The following is a 13,437-nucleotide window of genomic DNA, read 5'->3' on the forward strand; positions in this document are numbered from 1 at the left end:
GGCAAATTTAAGCCATAATGTCATTAATTTTTTTTCCTTTTTGAACTGGTAACCAGAAAGTATAGTCTTATTAAGATAAACAGAAAAAAACTGCTTTGATTGAAAAATTGGTATATACTATTTTGACCTGGAATTATCTATTAGATAGTAAACCATTTTGCCCATCTTTGATACTGCATGAAATCAACATGCTCTAAAATGTTTTGTGATTCTGAAATATGAATTTACTTACACATGTTTATTCACTGCTTATTTTGTTCATGGCACTGTGGTACTAACTAACTGGAAGGAAGAGCAAAATTTCTTGGCATCCAGCAGTTTATTTCATTGTTTGAGTAGTCAAGGTCTTAAGAGAAGGTACTGGAGGTGTGAGTTAGGATACTATTAATACATGAAGAGCAGAGCTAGATTACAGGGCTATTATGTTCTTGTTTATTTCTAAAGTCATTTTTTAAGTTTTCTGGAAAGATTAAAAACTTTGTCTCCATCTTTTTTTCCCTCTGTTTTTTCAAAGATTTCCAAATATTGGCATCACAGCTAAAGACGGTGTCAACTATTCCTTCATAAGACATTCATGAAGTTCTTGGTGGTAAAAATGTTCTTTGAATATTCAGCACTATAATTAGTAGACTCATGGCAGTTAAGCTTCTCCATTTTCTATGGTTCCTGATTTGATGAATGACATAACACTTCATTGCCTGAACTTTCTTTTTTAGCACCAGCTCAAAAAATAAAAATAAGACTTCAGTGATTTAAATAATGTAGCTGTCTATCTTAATGAACTCTGTATCTCAGGAATGATTTGACAGAGATGTCTCAGAATGCTGAATGAAAAGAAAGGACCTAGCTTAGTAACACAGTTCACTGGGATTGCTGTGTGCCATGGTCCTCAAGGCACTATTAACAAACCCATTGCATATTTTAGGTTCTGGGAGTGGGTATATAACTTAGCAGGTGAGGTAGGAAATGTTCTTCTGTATTCATCCTGAATTAAAATTAGGGAAAATTTTTAAAAGCTTGTTTTATGTGGTGAACACTAAAATCATAAGATTAGCAAAAACTAATGAACTTGTTTTTTTCTTTAATCCATTTTATGTAAAAAATGATGTAGATTGTGGGTTTTCTTCTTTCATAAAATTTTACTTGGTTTTTCAAGTTGGTAATTCATTTCAGGCCCTTATGTGTAGTTTTAGTCATCTGTCTATGTTAACTATTAAAAAATTCCCCCACTCATTCATATGTTCCTTTAGCTCCCACTCCTTAGTATAATGTTGGAGCTGGGAGATTAAGAAAATTGTAAAAATTTAAAGAAACTTGTAGAAAAAGAAAAACTTAACCTGTGGTCACACGAAAGGACTGCCTGGAAGCATTTAGGGCAAAATGAGGTTGGTAGTATGCATGGCAGCACTCCCTGCGCATCACAAGCAAAGAAATAACCCATTCTGGAGAGAACTGCAGTGGTTACCACTAAGATAGCAACAGAGTTCTAGTGGTAGCATTCTGTGCTTGACATCAACAATGACACCGCACACACTGTAGAATGTGTTGCACACAGTGTGAGCAGTGAAATCACCGTGATGTGATTCTGAAGTTAGTTCCTGGCTCCCTCTTTTCTTTGGCCCTCCTGAAGAATGTGTGAGGTACCTAATAATTCTTAGTATCATTTCTGCTTAAACTAGCCAAGCTGGCTTCTGTTGGTTGCTAAAAATAAAGTCTAAACTCAATAGGAAAGGAAGTGAAGAAAAGGTAAGAGTTAACAGACCAGGGCAGGAGGGAGTTGGGGGGCTGGTAAAGAAGTTAAGAAGCTCAGTATCTCTTTGGGATTAAATGAAGTCAAAAGAGGAGAGCATACAAGTCAACTAATCTCTTTATCAAAGAACTTCTATTTAAGAGCTTGTAAAGGAGGAGCTAATTTCACACTACAGTTAATTCAACTAAGCAGAGCCTGGTGTACCTAGTGCAGGGCAGGGCAGGGCAGGGCAGGGAAGGGCGGGCCGGGCGGGTGGGGGCGCTCAAGAGTTAGCACATCTGAATTTAGTTCCAATTTTAATTGTACCAATGTGATACGTGACCACAGACAAATCATTTACCTCTCCAGCCTTCTAAAACGCCCCTTGAACATTTAAAAGGTTCTCTCTAGCACTAAAATTGACTGAACACTTTATTATTATTAGAATGAGTTAAATCTTATTGCTATATGCTTCTTTCTACTGGAAGGTCCCCTTTTGTAATAATATTCTTTAGGCCTATAATTACTGTTCTAGTCTTCCCTGCTGAAGGAGAAAGATATTATGAACTGTAATACTGGTATTTATGCCAACGTTCAATATCTAAATAAAGAGAAAATTTGTTGCCAAGGGCACCTGCTTTTTTCCCTAGTTGTTTTTTTCACTTGCTCATTAAATACACAAAATTAACCTAAATAAAATTAACCATTCTCCTAATAACCAAAATCCAATTAACATTCTAGAATGTTTATATTTTTTGTTCTGATAAAGACAAAAGCCCTTAAAAACAGTTTAATATGTCCACATTTTTTCACTCCTGTGTTACTGTAGCCTGCTTTCCTCAAGGCTGGTTGATTTACAGACAAATCAATATTCTTTAAAAACCATATGGCATAAACAGGTACTTTTCCTGGCCTACAAGCTAGTGACTATTTACTTACTCGACCCTTTTTCTTCAGGTTACTTCTGGTTTCAAATGCAGCAATCACAACAAAATTTAACGCCTGAGGACTCCGTAATAGGTAAGGCAAGACAAGAACAGATGGAAGCAGAGCAGATGAACTTTTCAGTGAAGCAAACAAAAAACAAGTTACATTTCGCTCAGATTTGCATTCTCAATTGTGCCAGTAACACAATTTTGTATAAAATCCAAACCATCAGGAAAGAAAAATTAAAATAGTCTCTCACACTCTGCATACTAACTCTGAGATAAATTAGGAAGCATGAAAGCATGCAGATATTGGAGGGCTGTCTCCCTCCCAGTAAGCATCCTCTGGCAGGGCTAACCATAGCGCACAGCTTTCGGGAGAGGACCATTCGTATGACAGTCTGCATAAATGGAACCTCTTGAAGTCATACAGTGAAAGGGCCTAAATACTTTGGATTAAAAAATAAAACTTCAATTTAGCAGTTGCAAAGATAAACTTATTACCTAACCCACAGAAAATGGATTACATATATAATTTTAATAAAATCAAAATGTTATTTACCCAAAACATCCGATTTTGCTCTTCACTGTTGGTAAATGAACATTCACTGTGCTTTCACAAAATCTATGCCTCACTTCAGAGAGTTATATTTAATGTTATCTATTTTGTGAAACAAATACGTAAATGAACAAACCATTTTCCCACACACTAGGAAGACATTCAGTCTTTTTATGTTTATGGTGAAGCAGCATCTTTGCCAAGTTAGAAAACAGTAATAACCAACACTACATAAAGCTCAGTATTATGTTAGGATCTGTTCTTTACACTCTGATCCTTCCAATTACCATAGAGCTAGATTAGTATATTAAGCAGATAAAGAAGCAGAGAGGTCAAATGAGGTTACCCAAGCTATTATTTGGCAGAGCTAGAAATCAAACTCAGAGTCTGGCCTCAGATTCTTTGCTCCTGCCATACATAAACATACATTTCATATTCCCTAAATTAGTGTTTTACGCTAGAGAATTAGGAAGTAAGGCTCTCTGAGCCATAAAACATTATTTTAGTCATGAAAAGCAGCATTTCTACCATCTTGAAAGTCAATTGTCAATTAAGAGGTCAGCAACAGACAACAGTAGGAATGAACCTTCTGTAAGCCATCCCTTACACACTTTCCTACCTTACTGTCTCTCCAACTAAACTAGTTCCTAGAGATCAACGCCTGTGTCTAACATTTGCAGACCCAATGCTGGACACCACAGTGTGTCTCGCATTTCTTACCAGTTAATGAACAGATCAACTGCAGAACTACCTGAGACCAATCCCACAGAGTAAAGAAAATTACTGACTGGGTAAAAAGGAAATTCAAGAATTTCCAAAACTGGTAGGCCTAGCCAGGCAGTGACTATAAAGAGCAGGAGTATGCAGAAGAAAAGACTTGCAAGACTCCAAACCCAATCTTTACAAACTATTTCACACTTCTGTCCAAAAGTCTTAGCTTTGACACCATCCCTCACAGGTCATACACTTAAATGATCCAAATACGAAGCACCAGAGATACCAGCCTTATCGTTTCTTTTGCCCCTCTAAGCAGCTTCAACAATCTAATAAGCATTTTCCTCTACTTAAAAAAATGATCATTGCCTCAATAATCACGAGTTGACACATTAAAGATGATTCTTTCCCATCTCAAGGTTTTGGGAAGAATCTGAAATGAAACAGCTTAGTTAGAGACTTTAATATTTCACAGATTACCAATTAGGTCTGAAATTTGAACAGTCTTAAGAGATCCAGCTGGAGTAAATAACTCAGCAGATTTTTTATTCTTCTATGATTTCAGATTATCTTGTCCTGCACTACTAAGCCAGAGGAGGAAATGATCCAGACAACTCAGATTTTATTTTTTTTTGAGACGGAGTCTTGCTCTGTCGCCCAGGCTGGAGTGCAGTGGCCGGATCTCAGCTCACTGCAAGCTCCGCCTCCCGGGTTCACGCCATTCTCCTGCCTCAGCCTCCGGAGTAGCTGGGACTACAGGCGCCCGCCACCTCGCCCGGCTAGCTTTTTGTATTTTTTAGTAGAGACGGGGTTTCACCGTGTTCGCCAGGATGGTCTCGATCTCCTGACCTCGTGATCCGCCCGTCTCGGCCTCCCAAAGTGCTGGGATTACAGGCTTGAGCCACCGCGCCCGGCAACAACTCAGATTTTAATGTAACTGAAATAAGCACAAACTTTCATACTAGGGCTGATGTGTTACACTAGAGTACCCATGGACAATAATACTGGGTCAAATTCGTCTACTTCATGTGGATAGCTTGAGCCTCCGAAAGAATGCAACAATACACTCAAAGAATCTAAATCCTGGAATCAGTTTTTCCTAGCAACACGAGCCTGCCATGTATTATGTGAAACTGCATCCCAAAAAAAAAAAAAAAAAAAAAAAGTCATAAAAATAGCCCTGGGAATAACTAATTTAAATAGTGTAAGTAAACATTAGTTTTCTTGAGGAAGGAAATCAGGTGGCTGGAACACAGGAGACACCCTGCACGTCAAACAAGCTTAATCAAAACAAGAGCAAAAAACCCTATAAAACCCCTAATCTGACAAGTCTGAAGTCAGGTCACATACTGCCACATCTCAGGGGCTTCTTACCCATCCCTATCTATCATGGGCTGGGCCAGGCCAGGCAGTTTTCTATCTTTAAAATCTCTGCCTTAGGAAACTAGTAAATCAGATATAAAGTCAATCAATGTCTCTCACTTTCCTTCTACACTTGATGATGCTGGAGGTGGGACTCTGCCAGGGGCTCCTAGTTTAAGTCTGCAGATAAGGGGCTGCTAAGGGAAAACTGCAAGAGAGAACAGTGCTGTCTCCCCTCTCATGGGTGCATCAGCAGATTTTTTTTTTTTTTTTAAGCTCATCATCTATCATTAGTGTTAGTGTATTTTATGTGTGGCCTAATTCTTTTTTTTTCTTCTTGTGTCGCCCAGGCTGGAGGGCAGTGGCATGATCTTGGCTCACTGCAGCCTCTGCTTCCCAGGCTGAAGCAATTCTCCCACCTCAGCCTCCCAAGTAGCTGGGATTACAGGCGTGCGCCACCACATCCAGCTAATTTTTGTATTTTTAGTAGAGATAGGGTTTCACCATGTTGGCCAGGCTGGTCTCAAGCTCCTGACCTCAAGGGATCAGCCCGCCTCAGACTTCCAAAGGGCTGGGATTAAAGGTGTGAGCCACTGTGCCCAGCCATGAGACAATTCTTATTCCAGTGTGGCCCAGGGAAGCCAAAAGGTTGAAAACCCCTGTTCTAAAGCAATGCAGGCTTCAAATGTGACTAGTTTTATGAAAGCCAATACAGATTACCTATCTCCTAAAAATTCTACCTTGCTTCCCTTCAGCACTGTCACTTTTTTAAAGATTTTATTTAGAAAACACTTGGCTAAAATATTTACGAAGGAATGAAGTACTAATACATGCTACAATATATATGAACCTTGAAAACATCCTAAATGAAAGAAGCCAGAAAGAAAAGGCCACATATTGTATAATTCCATTTATATGAAGTGCGCAAAATAGGAAAATCCATAGAATCGGAAAGCAGATAAATGGTTGCCAGGGGTTGGAGGTAGAGTGACTGCTAATGGGTACAGGGTTTTTGTTTTTGGGGTGACAAGAATCTTCTGGAATTAGCAAGTGATGATGTTGTACTACTGTGTGAATATATGAAAAATTACTAAACTGTACACTTTGAGTGGCTCAATTTTATGGTATGAGAATTACACCTCAAAAAAATAAACGAAGCATTTGAGTTTTCCTTCAATATTCAGTGAGATTTTGGAATCTTACCGATGAATTAGATTGGAATAGTAAAAGTAAGTGAAGGGGAATAATTTATTAATATCTATTATTTGGCTATTTAGTATATAACATATTTACAGCATGTTAACAGAGTTTTCAGGTTTTTGAGACAGGATCTTGCTCTGTCACCCAGGCTATAGTGGCACAATCTTGGCTCACTGCCGCCTCAACCTCCCAGGCTCAAGTGATCCTCCCATTTCACCCTCCCAACTAGTAGCTGGGACTACAGATGTGTGCCACTACACCTGGCTAATTTTTGTATTTTTTTGTCGAGATGGGGTTTCTCCATGTTGCCCAGGCTGTTCTCGAATTATTGGGCTCAAGCAACCTACCTGCCTCAGCCTCCCAAAGTGTTGGAATCACAGACATGAGCCACCGCACCCAGCCAACAGAATTTTTAGTAATGAATTATATTCATGAACTACACTTCTGAAGAAAAGAAACTTCAAATTAAAAGATTACTTTTGAAGTTAAGTATCTGTGATCCAAGCATAGACATGCTGACTCAAGTTACACAGTCTTAGCTCAAATATCTCCTGGGTAAGGTATGTCTAACCTAGAATGACAATCTACTCCCCCTACTCTACTTTTCTACTTATGCTTCAAAATTCAGCTCCAGTATCACCCTCTAAAAACCTTTCCCTAAACCAATCTTGAGGGTTTTCCAGGCCGGCCTGTCACTTCTTTGGTGTTCCCATTGATGCCTTTGTATTCTATAGACAAAGCAGCGCTAGCTGTATGATTTTACTTTTGTCTCCCATCCTACCCATCTTTGCATTGAAGCCAAGCACACATATGACCAGTGTTTCTGCAAAGTGTACACTAAAATCATCAGGAGCTCTTAAAACAACAAAAATATGTTGGGCTGGCAATGTTATATTTACAAACATCCCCAGATAATTCCGATGCAAAACCATGAACTAAGTATTCAGACTAGAAACAAGTGTTCAGAGAAAATAGCCAGTACATTCTTGTCTTGGCATCCTTGTCAGTACATCAGCAGCCCTGCCGATTAAACTAGGAGAAGAAATAGGCAAGGTCTGGCCAAGTACTTCTCTAATCATAGTCGGTGCTGACCCCTGAATAGAGCTTGCAGCACTTTTAGTTTAACCCTTACCTGAACCACAACAATAAAGACAGGGTCCTAGATAGTGTGCTTTATTTGAAAAAGTAGAGGCCGGGCACGGTGGCTCATGCCTGTAATCCCAGCACTTTGGGAGGCCAAGGCGGGTGGATCACGAGGTCAGGAGTTTGAGACCAGCCTGACCAACATGGTGAAACCCTGTCTCTACTAAAAATACCAAAATTAGCTGGGCGTAGTGGTGCATGCCTGTAATCCCAGCGACTCAGGAGGCTGAGGAAGTAGAGCTCCTTGAACCCAGGAGGCAGAGGTTGCAGTGAGCCAAGATCGCGCAATTGCACTCCAGCCTGAGCGACAGAGGGAGACTGTCTCAAAAAAAAAAAAAAAAAAAGAAAAGAAAAGAAAAGAAAGAAAAAGAAAGAAAGAAAATACAAAACTCAACTTGATATATAAATGAATGCAAGATAATTCTAATATATTTTTAGGCTTACTGAGAAAAAAAATATTGTTTAAAATTCATCTGATTCAGTGGTACTTTAAATACAGTCATGCGCTGTGAGTTTCAGTCAATGATGAACTGTAAGAAAGACAGTGGTCCCCTAAGATTGTAATGGAACTGAAAAATTCCTATTGCCTAGTATTTACTATACTATACTTTTAATGATTATTTTAGTGTACTCCTTCTGCTTATTAAAAAAAAAAAAAAAAGTTGACTGTAAAACAGGTTCAGGCAGGTCCTTCAGGAGGCATTCCAGAAGGCAATGTTGTCATAGGAGATGACAGCTCCATGTGTGTTAATGCCCCTGAAGACCATCAAGTAGGAGAAGAGGAGCTGGAAGACAGTGATACTGATGATCCTGAATAGGCCTAATATGTGTGTATGTGTCTTAGTTTTTCACAAAAAAGTTTTTTTAAAAAAGACTGTAACAGAGAAAAAAGCTTATAGGATACAAAGAAAAAATATTTTTGCACAGCTGTATGATACAATGAATCAAAAGTTAATACAAAATGTTAATACAAAAGAATCAAAAGTTTAATACAAAATGTTAATACAAAAATGTTAAATACAAATGTTTTATTAAAAATGTTTAAAAATGTTTATTAAATAAATCTGATTAATGTTTATTAAATAAATCTGTTAATTAATGAATAATTAATCTGTTAATAAATCTGTTTATTAATGCTTATTAAACATTTATTTAAAATGTTTAATACAAATGTATTAAAAATGTTTTGTTTTGTTTTTTTTTTTTTTTTGAGACGGAGTCTCGCTCTGTCACCCAGGCTGGAGTGCAGTGGCCAGATCTCGGCTCACTGCAAGCTCCGCCTCCCGGGTTCACGCCATTCTCCTGCCTCAGCCTCCGGAGTAGCTGGGACTACAGGCGCCCGCCACCTCGCCCGGCTAGTTTTTTGTATTTTTTAGTAGAGACGGGGTTTCACCGTGTTAGCCAGGATGGTCTCGATCTCCTGACCTTGTGATCCGCCTGTCTCGGCCTCCCAAAGTGCTGGGATTACAGGCTTGAGCCACCGCGCCCAGCTGTATTAAAAATGTTTAATACAAATGTATTAAAAATGTTTAATACAAAATGTTTAATACAAAAATGTTAATACAAAAGAATCAAAAGTTTAAAAATATAAGTTTATAAAATAAAAAAGTTACAGTAAGCCAAAGCTTATGATTGAAGAAACATTTAAAAAAATAATTTTTTGGTATAGCCTAAGTGTACAACGCTTATAAAGTCTATCGCAGTGTACAGTAATGTCCCAGCCCTTCAAATCCACTACCACTCACTCACACAGGGCAACCTCCAGTACTGCAAGCTTCCTTCATGGTAAGTGCCCTATACAGGTATGCCATTTTTTATCTTTCATACTAGATTTTTACTATACCTTTCCTATTTTGATACACACATACTTCCCACTGTATTACAACTGCCTACAATATTCAGTAGAGTAACATGCTATACAGGTTGGTAGCCTAGGATCAACAGACTATACCATATAGCCTAGGTGGGTAGCAGGCTACACTATCTGGGTTTGTATAAATACACTCTATGATGTTTACACAATGATGACATTGCCTATGGTGCATTTCTCAGAAAGTATCTCCATTGTTAAGTGATTCAAGACTGTATATTTTGCTGGTAAGAAAGAGTAGCAAAGAGTCTCTTTTCACCAGAACCACAAACTTCCTCAAATTCAGGACTGGCTGGGTGGGGAGCGGGAGGAAAAGAATATGCTATCCAGACCAGAGGCATCCCATCTTAAGGTGAACTATGTTACGAACTATGTTACTAAACAGGGTCTACATGTTTGTAGGAAAGTCTTTTTTTTTTTTTTTTTTTTTTTTTTTTTTTTTGAGACGGAGTCTTGCTCTGTCACCCAGGCTGGAGTGCAGTGGCCGGATCTCAGCTCACTGCAAGCTCCTCCTCTCGGGTTCACGCCATTCTCCTGCCTCAGCCTCCCCAGTAGCTGGGACTACAGGCACCCGCCACATCGCCCGGCTAGTTTTTTGTATTTTTTAGTAGAGACGGGGTTTCACCGTGTTAGCCAGGATGGTCTCGATCTCCTGACCTCATGATCCGCCCATCTCGGCCTCCCAAAGTGCTGGGATTACAGGCTTGAGCCACCGCGCCCGGCCGGAAAGTCTTTAATTAAATTACAATAAAGAGACTTCTGATAAAAAAAAAAAGAAAAAAAAAACAAAGCGGCAGGTTCAGTGGCTCATGCCTGTAATCCCAACACTGTGGAAGGCTGAGACAGGATGATCACTTGAGCCCAGGAGTTCAAAACCAGCCTGGGCAACATAGGGAGACCTTGTCTCTACGTAATATATATTATATATATGTATAATATATATTTTATATATATATATGTTTATATATATATATATAAAAATATTTTTTAAATTAGTTGGGGATGGTAGTGCATGCCTGTGATCCCAGCTACTCGGGAGGCTGAGGCTGCAGTGAGCCATGATCATGCCTGGGCAACACAGTGAGACCCTATCTTAAAAGAAAAAAACAAAAAACATGGCTGGGCGCAGTGGCTCATGCCTGTAATCCCAGCACTTTGGGAGGCCAAGGCGGGCGAATCATGAGGTCAGGAGTTCAAGACCAGCCTGGCCAACATGGTGAAACCCCATCTCTACTAAAAATACAAAAATTAGCCGAGCATGGTGGTGGCCACCTGTAATCCCAGCTACTCGGGAGGCTGAGGCAGGAGAATCGCTTGAACCTGGGAGGTGGAGATTGCAGTGAGCCAAGATCATGCTATTGCACTCCAGCCTGGGCAACAAGAGCAAAACCCCATCTCAAAAAAACCCAACCAACCAACCAAACAAAAAACACAACCCCAAAACAAGTAAGCTAAGCACTTAGATCCTGTTCTTAAACATGTTTCCACTTCATGTGTCCAAATGGTACAGTATAAAAACACATACACTGCCAGTTATTATCTAGGAATAGATATGTTCTGGTGTATTCTATCTTCGGTACCCACAGTCTACAGAATCAGACTACCTGGGTTCAAATCACAGCTCTACAAATTAGTAAATCCCTCTGTGCAGGTTCCCATAGCTATAAAATTGGAATAATACTAATATCCATACATCATAAAACTGCAATTAGAACTAAGTAAATTAATGCATGAAATATGCTGAGAACAGTGCCTGGTACACAATGCCAATGAAAGGTATCTATTTTTACATAATAAAAACTGTATGACCAACCTCACTTCAGGAACAGTTGCCACACTGCACACGGATGAATAGTTCACAGACTAAATATGAATTTCACAATTAGAAACACTTTGTTTGCCTAACAATTCTTGATGCCAACTCTTTGAACACAGTTATTAAACAGTAATAACTACTTTTGATGAGACCCTGATTCTATTATCCATCACATACTATATTTCTAGATAGATGCCATGCCTTCTGTCTCTCCTTCTAGCTTTCGTATCTGCTGCCCCATGTGCCCAAAACTCCCTCCTTCTCTTGGCCTGGCCAACTCTACTCTTCAAGTTTAAAAACACTTCCTCGGCTGGGCGCAGTGGCTCATGCCTGTAATCCCAGCGCTTTGGGAGGCCGAGGCAGGCAGATCACGAGGTCAGGAGTTCGAGACCAGCCTGACCAACATGGTGAAACCCTGTCTCTACTAAAAATACCAAAATTAGCAGGGTGTGGTGGCGTGCACCTGTAATCCCAGCTACTCAGGAGGTTGAGGCAGAAGAATGGCTTGACTGGGAGGCGGAGGTTACAGTGAGCCAAGATGATCGCGCCACTGCATTCCAGCCTGGGCCACAGAGAGAGACTCCGTCTCAAAACCAAATAAACAAAACAAAACAAAAAACACTTTCTCACTTCCTCAACAGATACCTTTCCTTCATCCTTAGACTATGGTAAATCCTGTGTATTTCCTCTTTTATAACACACCTTACTGTAATTTCTTGTTTCATAACTGTGTTTTCCATCACACAGGGATGCCTTTCTTGTTCACCTGGCTTACTGGTAAATACATATTATGAATTCAATGAATGCCCAATTAATTGAACTGAAACACATCTTATGAATGGATAATAGACAGACAAATTACAATGTTACAGAAAACTGATATTTGGCCTTGGGATCGCCCTATATTACTAAAACCACTTTGTCCCTACCTCATACTAAGATGGTAATCTAGTTGTCTTTAAGAGTCACACACACACACACACACACACACAAACCAGCTACTTACTAACATTTTCCTCAGTATAAGCTATAAAGGAATCTTAAGAAAGTTATAGAGCAATAAAAAAATCACCAAGATCATGCCACTGCACTCCAGCCTGGCGACAGAGCGGGACTCCGTCTCAAAAAAAACCTCTGGTTTTAAGACTGGTCATTAACACGTGTGGAAAAAATTCTAAACTTCAGCAAAGCAAATGCGTAACATTTCTAGTCACAGTCATTTAGCACAGTGAATACTAAAGTGCTTGATAATTTGACAAAACTTAATTTCAATTGTGCAGGGGCTGATCAATCTGGACTAAAGGAACTGCTTGACACAGAGGAGCTTAAAAAAGAATACTGAACTGACCGCTATTTTTAACTTACTTTCAGTTATGCTCACATTTCATAATCAAAACATTAGATAGTATATTAAAACAGTATCTTTAGAGCCTGAAAGTTTAATCACTACCAAAAGCAGTCCAGGGATTCTTAACATGGAGCACATGGAGACCTAGGGAATCCACAAATAAACTTGGCAAGAATCTGAATCCCCAGAAGTCATACATTAAAAAAGTAGCTTTTTTTCCTAGGAAGAGGTCAGAAAAATTCTTAAATGAGACAACTGAGAGAACTAAAGAACCACTGTTCCTGGTCAAATTTTTACTATACAAGCTTTTTTTAAATTCCAATGGTGATTTTAATTACAATTTATATCAAATCCATCTTCATCATGTTTTTTTTTAATTTTTTTTTTTTTTTTTTAGAGACAGGATCTTGCCTCTATTACCCAGGCTGGGTTGCGGTGGTGCCACTAATAGCTCACTGCAGCCTCGGCCTCCTGGATTCAAGGGATCCTCCTGCCTCGGTCTCCTGTTAGGATTACTGCATTAACCACCATACCTGGCTAAGTGCCCCTGTCCCCACCCGGAGGTAGATATATTTCTGAAACATCATGGTAACTTTTCCAGTCCTTTTTTTAGCTGGAAAAAGACATTATCAGACAAGTATTTTCAGAGCTTAAAACAATAGGTAGGCTGGGCATGGTGGCTCACACCTGTAGTCCCAGCACTTTGGGAGGTCGAGGTAGTGGATCACTAGAGGTCAGGAATTCGAGCCAACCTGACCAACATGGTGAAA

The 13,437-nt window shown here is 39.3% G+C and overlaps 1 protein-coding gene and 1 long non-coding RNA gene across 2 annotated transcripts in view; one reads left to right on the plus strand and one right to left on the minus strand.

Annotated features, from left to right (window-relative positions):
- The window catches only part of UBE2N (ubiquitin conjugating enzyme E2 N), a 36,922-nt gene that overhangs the window by 16,440 nt on the left and 7,045 nt on the right, over positions 1-13,437 (minus strand). The gene's annotated exons all lie outside the window — the stretch shown is intronic.
- LOC116268911 lies at positions 1,555-4,642 on the plus strand. The gene is made up of 3 exons (XR_004176156.1): positions 1,555-1,640; positions 2,687-2,749; positions 4,494-4,642. It is a non-coding gene; the product is annotated as an uncharacterized LOC116268911 (long non-coding RNA).

This window comes from Papio anubis, chromosome 9 (assembly GCF_008728515.1).
Source record: "Papio anubis isolate 15944 chromosome 9, Panubis1.0, whole genome shotgun sequence".
Lineage (NCBI taxonomy): Eukaryota > Metazoa > Chordata > Mammalia > Primates > Cercopithecidae > Papio > Papio anubis.